Genomic DNA, 12,748 nt, shown 5'->3' on the forward strand with positions numbered 1-12,748 from the left:
TGTGTGTGTGTGTGCGCGTGGGTACACGTGAAGATGTGTGTGCCTATTAGCATGTTTTGTCTATCAGCATGTTTTTTTGACAGCTGAGACAGTGATGTTTCAGAATAAAGTCACAGACTCCCCCTCCGCAGCTTCTTCCACGACTATTTTTCATGGCTGTTAAATGCCAGACATATGCTCTTACATCTTTGCGACTAGCAATTGAAAAGTGGAGCTCAAGCAGAGATCAAACCACCTCTGTTGCTCCTGTCTAGCTGGGAGACATGTTTTCTCCTTTTCTCGTGAGTGTGAAAGGAGTGAGCCACCATTTTGACTGAGGCGGCTGTTGTATGTCGAAATCCATGTTGTACTTTTCTCGCAGTTCACAGCACACTTTTTATTCACCATCTCCGGCTCGTTTGCCTCTTTGGTTCGAGCAAAATGTTAAAATGTTTCTCCCATGCAGTGACTAAGTGATCTGCTAATACGGTTTGTCAGTGAACAACAGTGGAATACAGTGTATCTGTTCACTAAGGGACGAAGAACTCATTACTTGTATGTCCGCCTATTATTCAAGAGGCACATTATGTTAATTAGTATGCCAAGGATATAGACTATTTTAGTGTTTTTGCTGCCTTCTAGTTATGTGGTATATTGATACTGAAGTTCACGGTAGTTTCCATGGTAGCCACTATATTTGATGGCAGTGGCTGCAGTCTGTTACATTGGGATTTACTATGTTGTACTGGGAATTAGGAGGGGAAAGCTCTCCACATCCTAAAATAGGCCAGTCAAGGAAGAGAAGAGGTGTGAAAGCAGAAACTTGGCATCGCCTGCTCAGACTGTTGCTCAGAAGAGAACAAATTGCACAAATGCAACTTTTTTTTTTCCTCCCTTCTCTGACTCAAAGCAGACATGTTGATAGACAGCTCTCACATTTTTTCTAGGAATAAAAGATTTTGTGACTTATTCTCGAGTCGAATTGTTATTCCTGAGGAATAAACTACAACAGAGTGGTAAGCGAGATCTGAGAAAGATTGCTTCACCCCCCTCCCCACTTAGACAGCTCGTCTTATTATCTCCTGAAATGGCAAGGTTACAGTACCTACAGGTGCAGAGGAAGGTGAGTGTGTTAGCTTTTTATCTTTAAACCAGTCAAGCTTAACAGAAAAGCACAGCCACTGAAGTCACATCAGACTCGGCAAGGAATAAACATTCTCTTATGTACAAGTTTTGCAATTCAGCTGAGCTACTTAGATGAGGAAATGGGAGAATGTTGAAATATATTAGGTGTGTTTAATGGACCCGGAGAAATACTGGGAAAAACAACCTTGGTTACCTCTGGCATTAATATAAAATTTATGAGGAGGATTTAGGCCGATCTCCTGCAGAGCCTTGAGAAGACGTTGCTTTGTCAGTCAGCACACGTTTAGCATAAATCTCTCACTTCTCCTTTTTTCTGCAGCCACCTTGAATCTCCCAGCATTCCCTCTTTCCTGCTGTTGTACTACGGTTGGATTGTCTCCATTTTCTTTTCTGTCGAGGTTTTAGAGGTATTGGGTCTCTTTTAAAATCTCCTTTAAAAATCTCATTTATGTAGATGATATCCATCTACCATAGGACTACTCAGGAGGGAGGAGAGAAGAGTGATCAAAATTTTCACCCACCATGTTTGACTTTATAGTTTAGGATTTAATAGCGTCTCTGTGAGAACAGATGAACGATTTTGAAAAAATATCTAATTGTGGTCATTTTGACCTCCTTTGGAATCACAATATGATTTGTGACATCTTTTAAGCAGTATTTTAAATTATGGTAAGAATTTTAGTTTTTTTGTTTGTTTGTTTGTTTGGTTGTTGTTGTTGTTTTTGTTCTTTTTTGTGGGGATCTGTTCTAAACAAGAATATGATGTATAGGCCTCTCTGCAGTTTTGATAAGATCGCAATTAATTGTTCAGTTCTAGTGATGAGCTTGCAGATTGCAAACACTTCATGTCACTTTACTAGGACAGGGCCTCAACTCTGTTGACCCAACAGTATTATCATCTCACAGGGGGGCCATTTCAGTGTTCAAGTATGCAACAATTTAATAATTGCAATAATTCTGAAAATTGGCTTTTTGTTTACTTTAATTACATATTTTTGTCACAATATTAGCCGTGCATTCACAACCTCAGCAGTTCTTCAGTCACTTTCAATTGGTCACTAATACCTTGATGAAAGTGGCTCACTGAGCAGCGTGGAGATACGGAGAAAAGTCTGGCTTTGTCCCATAACTGATCTTAAATGTTACTTGATAACTTCCTAATCTGCTCTGCCACTGTGTTTGCCAATGAAGAAAAATAGTTGAACAAGCTATTCTTTTCTAGACAAAAAAATATCAATGAATTGCAACATGCAGTCTTTCAGAAATATGTACATACAATGCTTTTTTAAAAATAGTTTTTATTTTAATTGTGTTCAGTTGAAGGAGTAGTTTACATTTGTTATAAAACAAGAAAAAATAACTGAAATAATATTCGCTCTGGATTATATTTTTGTCATAATTGCTGTCCACCATCCCTGTACATATTATGCTTTAAATTCATTGCCATCTGTGATATTATTTCCCTTTATATTGTCAATGTGTTTGACTTTCTAAAGCAGTATTAAAATATTGCTTTCTCCCACTTACTATATGTGATTATCTGTGTACAAATCACCCATTTCATATAGATTTGTTCATTTACATCCTTAATACGTGCTGGAATTATATTAATTCTTGTGCTGCTTTTTTCTTTGGCTACTTATTATTAATGACACGTCAGATATTGGACTTATTGATTGCGCCCCATTTGCATTCATATGAAGGCGATAATAAATTGAGCCATTTTCCTTAGTACAATAGTTAGGCTATCTGCCGGTTAATAGGGGGGACCTTTTTACAGGTGAGGAAACTGTCGTCTGTCTTACTATGATTCATGAATTTTGTGAATGGACTCTAATGAGCAGCATATTTCAATCAGCTTAAGGATCAGGACCAGGGCCCTCTCCTCCTCCTGCTGCTTTTGATGGTAATGGAAATTATCAAGCAAATGATGTGGTACATTTCATTTTTTTAAAGTTCACAAAACGACTTTTTTTAACTATCAAAGAGGAGTTTTTCAGTGCGACTACCTTTAGAGACCTCCTTGAATTAGATCTGGAGGAGGGCCTTCACATGTGCTGCTGGATTTCATACAGCCATAATTTACGGCATCACCAAAAATATAAATAAAATATAATACACCACAACAGGCTTTGGTCTACAAGCAGCATCAGAGCTTCGTGGTGAAGACATTCATTGTAACATGATTAGATATTCCTGTTTATTCAGTCTTGAGAGATGACCAGTGACACACATCTTCAATTAAGCACATTTCCAACTGAGAATGTGGCAATTATATCAGTAGAATAGCACCACATGCGCTATAGAAATGTATTGATTTATTGATACGTCTTGTGTCTCTGCTGGTTGTGCAAGCACTTGAAAGGTCAAATCAGATAGGCAGGGTTGATAATATTTAATAGAAAACTATGTAGGCACGCTAATGAGTTCAGTATGCCATTTTAAAATGTAGTCTGAGTGTATAAACAGTAGACAACAGTTCTACTCCCTCAGTAGTCATAAATAGCTCATCCTACTCGTTTTTATCAACACTAGTTCATATTATCTGGAGCACAAAATGGCTGCTGTCTCAGGCTTTTGTTTGCACACTGCCTGTGCTGTATGTAATTGCGCTCAATAGGTAGTAAATCCAGCCTCGTAAATCAGAGCCCACGGTTATGAATATGATCTTGCTCGGCCTCTGCGCACAAACATTTACCCAGGTCTCGTGGACCATGATGCTCCTGTCCCACAGAGACAAACCGGGGATCAGGACCCTCTGTGGGGATGCTCTGAGCTGCTGGAACTGGTTCAAGGGTTTGAGCTTACAGCTATTATTAGGAGCAGGTATCCTTTATGCATTATTACATGGACTCTCAAATGACCCACTCACACCCACTAATCCCAGGGTTTAGGTAAAATGTTTTATTATCAGGTAGGCTGATATTGAGGGGAGGAAGCATGGGTATTCACACAGTAAAGAAAAAAAATATTTACGAGAGAGTTCAACCCAAAATCAAAAGTACATATTTTTCCTATTACCTGTAGTGCTGTTCATCACCTACATTGTTTTGGTGTGAGTTGAGGAGTTTTGGTGATACCAGCTCCAGAGATGTCAGCCTTCTCGAATATAATGGAACTAGATGGCACTCAGCTTGTGGTGCTCTGAGTGCCAAAAAATTCAGCGCCAGTGTCTCTGTCCTTCCAGAAATCACAACCCAGCTACTCAAGATAATCCACAGATTTTCTTTCTAGCAGAAATAAAGTACTTCCGATAGATGATACCATATAGAGAAAATAGTTCCTACATGAAAGTTCTTACAACAAAGTCTTATCTTGAGTAACCGGGCCATGATGTTTTGAAAGAAACATTTCTGTGCAGTTTTTCAGATATATTTTTTGGTGCTTTAAGCACCACAAGCCATCTTGATGGATAAACAGCACTATGAGCCAGAGGAAAAATATGTATTTTTGAACTTGGGGTGAACTGTCCCTTTTCACAATTGAAGTGACACCTTACTCAGTCTGAGGGTTTTTAGGCTGTCACCTTTCAGCTGGCGCAACACCAATTCAACTTTGAATATGTTTACTGTAGTTTATCCTAATCAATATGCATGTATTGCTAACACCGTCTCATAATATTTACCATCTCCTATAATGCTTTTGATTTAATTAGACAAATTGCGCTCAGTCAGTCGGAGAAAGTGAATAGCATAAAACAGAAGTAAAGTTAATTGCTTCAGAATAAAGCCATGTCTTTTTAATTAACCTCGTAATGAAGGCAGTCACATTGGAGTTGAAGGAGATGCATGTCAAGAGGAAATCATCGGGGTTAGGAACAAAAATGAAAAAAAAAACAGAAAAACGCAAAACTGATTTGATATCAGAAGTGTCTGGATATTAAAAGCATTCACTTCTGAGTAATGCTGCTATTCATTCTGAGCATCGAGTGAGCATCCGAGAGATGCCATGATTAATTTACATCTGCTGGTTCTCTCCATCTCTAACAAACGCCAGGCAAGAGCCTTTCTTTTGCAATGAGGAATGGTTTCCTATTGCGTCTTAATGCACATAGGTCAACTACGTTAAAGAAAATATCATAAATCAAAATGGCTATCGTATATCTTCTATTCCAGCCCTGGGGTAAATGCCGTGCATCATAATCTTCTCATAGCTGCACTTTCGCCTGAGGGGTGTTGCCTGGAGAAGCCATATCTCCCTGTTTGTAGGATTCTCGTCAGGATTTACGGCTTCTGATAACTGTCCACTTCCCTGGTCTGCAACAAATGACATTTACTGTATATTCAAAATGATCGCTGATGCAGTGTGTGTAGGAGTGGACACAGTGACATGAAAAGTGTAACCTCTTACTCTAATATAATGCAATAGAATTGTAAGATATATGGCTGCAATTAATGACAGATTCCTCAATTAACTAATTAATCATTCGACATATGGCTGTCACAATTTCCCAAAGCCCAAGGCAATGTCATCAAATTAATTGCTGTGTCTGACCAACACAGATATGCAGTCTACCACTACATAAGACTGATTAAAATTAGTGAAAAGGGGCTCATGGAAATTTTTTTATTTTTCTCCAACCAAAAGTCAAAAAACAAAATGTATTAAAATTACAAACCAAGAAACGCATCAAATCCCTCATCTTAGACAAACTGAAAGCAGATAATTAATGAATCATTAAAGTCATTTTAAGAAAAAAATGCCAAAAATGATCAAATAGTTGCTGATTTTTTTTTTCATTTTGTCTGCTGATCCACTAATTGATTAATCAGCTAACCTTTTCTTGTAATGTGCTTCTTATTTTGTCCAACTGTACAAATATACCCTGCCCCCCAAGTTGTGTACTCACTCACACATGTCCATGTTGTCTTTGACTGACTAAGCCTACTGACTGATGGACTGCATGACAGACAGACTAATGACATGGACATCTGTCCAGACATGGACTGAAAGCATAATAATATGTTTAGATCTTATTGTATCTGATGATAAAGCCAACTTTAAATTCCTTCAAGGCCAACAGGTGAATGTGCATGCCATCTTTGTTTCTCTGTGGAACCTCCTGAATTCCCCAGAGAAAGATCAATGCAGTTCTTCAAAAGGTTACACCTGGTCGCACAGCTCCAACCTCCCAAGTATCTTATCAAATAGTGCATGAACATAATAAATTGAGTCCGGCCCAGGAGGAAAAAGCAAGTGGGACCTTTCTGTGTTATTAAAAAAGTAATTTCTATAATTCACAAGATAAGTTTCTGGAGGTTAAAGATCAAATTGACTCTTTTTCTGCAAATTTCATAGAAGGGCAGTCACAGAAAACATGACCATTGTCCCATGAAACCCATGAAATAACTATCTGTCCAGTCCAGTAGCCATGTTTTTGGAGTTGCAGGTGATGGAAAAACAACATTCATAAAGCAGTGAGTTTACCATTTCAGTCATGATGCTGCTCGGTCTACACCTGATGTGTGAGGATTTAAGGAGAGAAGTATTTCTGGTCTAATATGCTTTGACATGATTCTGTTGCAACGTTCCCTCAGTGAATTATAAGTTATTGAGCAAGATGTTCATTACAAGTATTTAGTTCAAGTTTGAGCGCTGAGAGTTTTGAGAGAAGCATTAGAACTGTGGGTAACTTTTCCACCACCTTATCTCAGGAAATCTACCCAGATCAGCACTGTAACTGCTTGATTCTACTGGGCACGGCTGTGTCAAGTTACAGCTGTGCTGCAGCCCATGGACCAGATCGTGGCCATTTTAGACCGTGCTTGCAATACCACCAGAAGCGCCGTCACTGCTCTCTGCTCTGCTACTTCACGCCACGTCTATTTTTGATGGATGCTATGTTAAGCTCGATATCCTGCAAGATATTGAGCAGGCAGGAAGTCGGACACAGAAACAGCATGGAGAATCCAGTTGATTTTCAAAATAAAATAGCCCATGCAGACTTCATGAATAATCATAAAAACAGACCAAAAAGAAACTATTTAACTATGTAGCGTATTTACCTATGGTAGACACAGAAAATAAAGGCAAAATTTCCAAATCAGCAACATTTAAGCATGTCAACAAAATCATGTGGACAAAACAAAAATCAAATCATCCATGTCCAGCATGTGTTTGGGTCAGAGTGTCTCACAAATACACCTGAGAAACAGACACAGGCCCTAAGTCTCAAACGTTGGTAAATATGAGGCATTCTTTGTTTCTTTCTGGGTGACTGTAAAAAAATCATTCTCATCTTAAAAAGGCTGAGAGCCAGGAAATCATGATACAAAAATGATCACTCCTACTAATTGTGAATCATATTACAATCATAATCTGTCAAAAATAATTTCAACATGATTTTGTTGTTTTTTGTTTTTTTTTTACCATATTGTGCACCTGTAGTGACAAGTGACATTTTACTAACAAGACAAAATGACTTGTCAAATTTGTGCTTTTATCAGATCATCCAGTTTATGCAATCAGCAAAACAATTTGCGTCATATTGTTTTATGATTCAGTTTTGTTTCTCCAGATACAAACATCAATCTTTTTCAAGTCCATATCCTCCTTTGACAAAATATAGTCTTTAGGCAGCACAACAAAGCTCTTCACACCGAGGTCAGCTTCAAACATTTAAAAGAAAGCAAACTTTGAGATGCTATTTATGAACTGTGTTCCTCCCACTTGAATATCCCGCAGAGTTCTGTCACACAGGCAGATTAAAGACATTGATTCACAGTGGAGGAGAAGGGTAAAAATAAATGCATCACATAATATTAAGTCAGGGGTGGCGCGCGAATCACTGAGGAAAAGCATATTTGCTTTGTTCATCACATCTAGTTTCACTCAATGGGCCCAATCTGTCCCCTACAGATGGCTCAAGCAGAGGTTTGCCTGGGTGAACGGGTGCACAGGGCAGGTGGATTCAATCAAACCGTCTAATGGAATGTAAATCTAAAAGGCACCAGGACCCAGGGATCACATCCTGCATTTAGTCATGCCCTTCGCATGGTGGCTAAGTGCAGGTGCACATCGGATGACACCCCAGCGACTCAGGGGGAGGGAGCGATCATCTGCATGCAGAAGTGAACAAGCAAGCCAGAGGAACTAGAGGAGGTGAGATCATAGTCAGGATCATTCAAAGCCTGTGTGAGCTGGTGCATGGAAAAAAAAACACCTTTACTACTTTAGAGTGCTTCCTCCCTCCAAACTGGTTTCTTCGTTATTGTTCTTTTGAGGTGAAATGTAATTATCCTCTCTTTTGGCATGGAGGCTTCAAGTGATACAGAGGTGGAAGTAAGCCAGCTCAGTGTGGATCAGGCACACCAGCCCCAAGGAGGCCTTCGCCGACTTCAACCTTTATGTGCTACTGAATATTCCTGCCCACTTCAATACCCCAGGGTTGTATCTGTTTATCCTCCACTGCTGATAGCACAGCAGTGGAGGGAGGGAGTGCAAGACAGAATGGATGCCTCTCTGATGTTGAAACGTCTACTCTGAAATGTCTACATTTAAGGTGGTGTATCTGTGGCACGGAGCACCTAATGTGGCATGGATGGAGCGCTTAGCTGCATAGCTGCATAGCTAAGCACACATATCAAGTGGGGTAAGAGGCGGAAGCTGAGCCTGCAAGACATTTACAAGATAAATATTACATTCTAGACAAGAACTCTGCATTCCTAAGACGTAGGCGGCACAGAATGTTTTCGTAGTGGCATTTCTGTCAGAAGAATGCTGGGATCGTTATGCATCTCCACAACCACGCTGACACGAGTTGTCCTGTTTCTGGAAGAGGAGGATGCGCTGTATGGGAGATCTTTGGTTCTGACTAAATCTCAGCCACAATGAAGTGATGGAGAGACATTGTTACCAAACACGTGTCTGTAGATTTTTCTCACTTGTGCTGTGCTGCAAACTACTGTACTGTGCATACACACTCACTTATACAGTACTATATTATGAAGCTCAGTCGTTTTTACATTCATACATGATATTGTATTTGGCATAATCAACTTGTTCATTAAAACATTCAAACACTGATTAGCTGTAAATATCAACCACTTATTTTAGTGATTTTACAACATTTTAAAGTGACAATGCGATTAAGAAGTGTTGACATTAGATTAACACTATGCCTAATTTTATGAAATATCAGAAATGTAAATGTGTATGTGAAGTAAATATCAGAGTTGTGAAATTAAATCTACAGGAAAAACAATAAATGTGTATTTTTTTCAAAGCACTGCTGTCAATCTGCAGTGATTTCTGTGATTTCTCCAGCTAGCCATGTGACTGAAGACTAATATTTAAAAATTAAGAAGCTGTTTGTTATGCTTAGTCCACAAGCCTTTGGAGTTTGGTTTAAATGTGTAAAACCAAGAATATTTTAGCTGAATGGAAAAATTTGATGTTTCATTGTTAGTTCAGTGCACCTCACTAAATTATTATATCAGCCGACAGTCTGTTTTACAAGCAAGACTCATGTTTAATGCCTTTCCTCGTCATCTGTGACATGCAAACATCAGATATTCACACAGTCAGACAAAGTAAAAGTGTGCATCCTCCTATAGTTCAGTTACAAAATCAGCGCACAGTAGCATGTCTCTCCTCTACATGCTGTTAATTAAGGGTTTATTTTGACCAAACCAGAATTGGTGATTGCTGGAACAGTGAAAAAATTAATCAAGACATCTTTTGAGTTTTATTTTGTTTCTGCCGAAATTGAATGAAGCTGGTGATGATGATATCTACTGAATCTACTTGCCCAAAGTCAATTTTTATTTTCCCCTGTACAAATTGTTTTATTTGCAGTTGTTAAATATTAACAAGACTAAACTTAATTGTCATATTTAATTATCATGTGTAATCTAGGTTAGGCATGAGTTGCCAGATTTATTTGCCTGTGATGGCATTTTACTTGCCCCGGGCAAGCAGGCAATCCTTAGTGTTGAGCCCTGTAGTGATCCTTTCCATAATGTTGTCAGACAATTAGAATAACAATTCAAGCCTGTCGGTGGCAAAAACAAGCACAAGCAAACAAGCAAGAATCCATTGCCCTGTGTGGGGCTGTAAGTGGCTGACAGTGCATCACCTGCACTCTGATTTAGTCATTCATCTCTGATTCTACCATAGTTAGTTTTGTCGTTGGTGATTTTGAGACTTGGTTTGTGAAGTTTACAGCCTGTCATGTTGTTGCATTGCTCTGGGTGCAATGACACAGCTAAAAAAATAAAGCAAGAGCAGAAACTTGTTTACCAACCACTCGTTTCACCTTCTCTCATCAGTTAACCACCAGCGCATGTTGTCAGGAAGATTTATTTTAATAAGCGCGCGAGCTAATATAAAAACAGATTTATGATTCCCCTTGTTTATAATTCTTCAGTGGAATGTTCTCCCTGTGCATTTTAAGCGTCTGTCTGGTTTGCCTTGTTATTTTAACGCACACTGAATGACAAAGGGAAAACAACAACTGCTCGAATAGAAGAATCTCGGTCGACTGAGTGGTCTCTGACTGATGGGGGCAGCGCTGCTATTCGGTTGTCTGAATAACTGACAGAATTTTATCAACAAACCCAATTCAGCAAACAGTTGGATCAAATGCCTCTTCACATATACCCACAGCATCCTTCCTTGAGTTTTGTCATAGGAACAATCTATAAATAGAAGACGCTGCTCAGACGTTACTGCAGTAATATTGTGTCTAACACTTTCTGGGAGCAGACACCTGTAATGTGCAATGACTCTCTCTCTCTCGTGCAAAATTATTCAAATGAAAAATCTCTCTCAAAAAGTTCCATCAAATATAATGATTGATAATGATTGCAGCGCTTCCATAGAACAAAAAAGAACCAACATCTTTTTAGCCCTGCCAGCGAGAGTTTAGTGCTCAAAGGATATCAGTGTTAATTGCCCATTTCTTTGCTTAATCAGTTTGTATCAAACTTGGTTAGGTTTAGAGGCCCTCCTGATCCCACTACTGTGGTATCAGACTTAGACCCAGATTTTTGCGTCTGTTTTCGGGTGCAGATGTGACGCAATCTGCCCCAAACACGTGTTCTGCACTGAGTTGCATTTAAGGGAGAATTGTGCAAATAATGAGAGACACAGAGGCTAATTATGTATTCCATTGGATTTGCTTGAGTGACCCTATTTGCAACTGTTAGTTGTTGAAAAGGACATGTAACTCCAGCACAGATGGGGTTGTATGATACAGAAAAAAAATCATATTGCAATTATTTTGAGATGTTTTAATTGAGATATAATTAACAATTAATGGGAATGATCATTTTTACATCACAATTGTCATTTTCAGTGAAAAAAAAACTATTAAAATCACAAAGATGTGATGTTTGTTGAGGTATGTACCAATCAAACATGTTTTCTTATACCTGGAGAACAAGACTTGTAAGCCAGGGCATCTCTGCAGCACAGCAATACTTTATACTGCTGTTTGTTCCCACATTTTTCTGCAATCAAAAAATTTCAGCTTGTGCAAGTTGGTATTGCACATAACCATATTTCAATAAATTGTGCTGCTCTAGCCACACATTATAGTGGGAAAATAAACGCACATTAAATATAGGCTTGTATATGACTAAAACCTGATGAGAAACAAAAATGAATTTTGCCCCCTAATATATTATTCACATATGCTACAGATTATAATGTAATTTTCTGAGTAATATTTTAATTAACAGTATGCATTTTTCTCAGATGGAGCTTGACAAAGTAAATATTTGTAGTCAAGATCACTACCTTATCATTTCTTTTCTGAGCAAAACTCGTAGATATCCCTTGCCTGAACTGCACTTATGAGCGCTCTTTCACTGGCTGAGTGCATCCGGAGGGCAGCACCAGGTTCAGTCCAGGAACTGACTGTATAATGAGATGCTGTCTTAGTAAATCAGACGCTACATTGCGGCTGCAAACTCAATGAAATCTGCAGAGACAGTTTTCTTGAGTAGTTCTGGCCCTCAGTGTTTGTAAAATAAGAATTTGAACTTTCTCTGCTTTAATCTCTATGTCTGCATGTACTTGTTAATATTGTAACGCTCAGTAAAAATTAAAAAGTCACCCAAATAGAATACCTCAGATTTACCATCTCTCAAACTAATGAGTTGATCTGGGTTTCAAAGAAGGCCTCTTGTTTTAAGGTTAGATGCTTTGGCACACAGAAACGCATGCTGCTTCCCAGTGTTACCAACCTGCAGGTGGCAGAAATTAATATCATGTTTCTTCATTTTTGTCTTGTCTGTGCTCGTACTGATGATAAACCAGTTCTGCAGAACTTCTACTGGTCAAAAACTCCCTTTAAAGTTTTGAGGTCATTGAGGGATGTGATGAATATTCGGAGCAGAAAACCTTTGTTGTTGTTCAGGCATTTTGATGGCAGCTGTAATGCTTCAGACTGAGCACTGTCCCTCTTAAACTCGTTCATTTATTTTTAGTTAAGTGTGCTGTCACTCTCTACTATATGTCAATTAACTGGAGTGTCCACAAACGACCTTGGCCAACATCCAGCTTCTTTAGCAGTCCAGTTTGAGCTGGAGCCACGCCAGTGTACTGCGCTTCTTGTCCAACCAGAACCAGACATAGCGTCAGGTAAGCCGGTCTCAATGCACAGTCTGATAGCCAGCAG

General features: G+C 38.9%; 1 protein-coding gene across 4 annotated transcripts in view; it reads left to right on the top strand.

Annotated features, from left to right (window-relative positions):
* Window positions 1–12,748, top strand: part of unc5a (unc-5 netrin receptor A) — a 195,439-nt gene that overhangs the window by 31,416 nt on the left and 151,275 nt on the right. The gene's annotated exons all lie outside the window — the stretch shown is intronic.

The sequence above is a fragment of the Lutjanus erythropterus genome, chromosome 5, assembly GCF_056507025.1.
Source record: "Lutjanus erythropterus isolate fLutEry1 chromosome 5, fLutEry1.hap2, whole genome shotgun sequence".
Taxonomy (NCBI): domain Eukaryota; kingdom Metazoa; phylum Chordata; class Actinopteri; order Lutjaniformes; family Lutjanidae; genus Lutjanus; species Lutjanus erythropterus.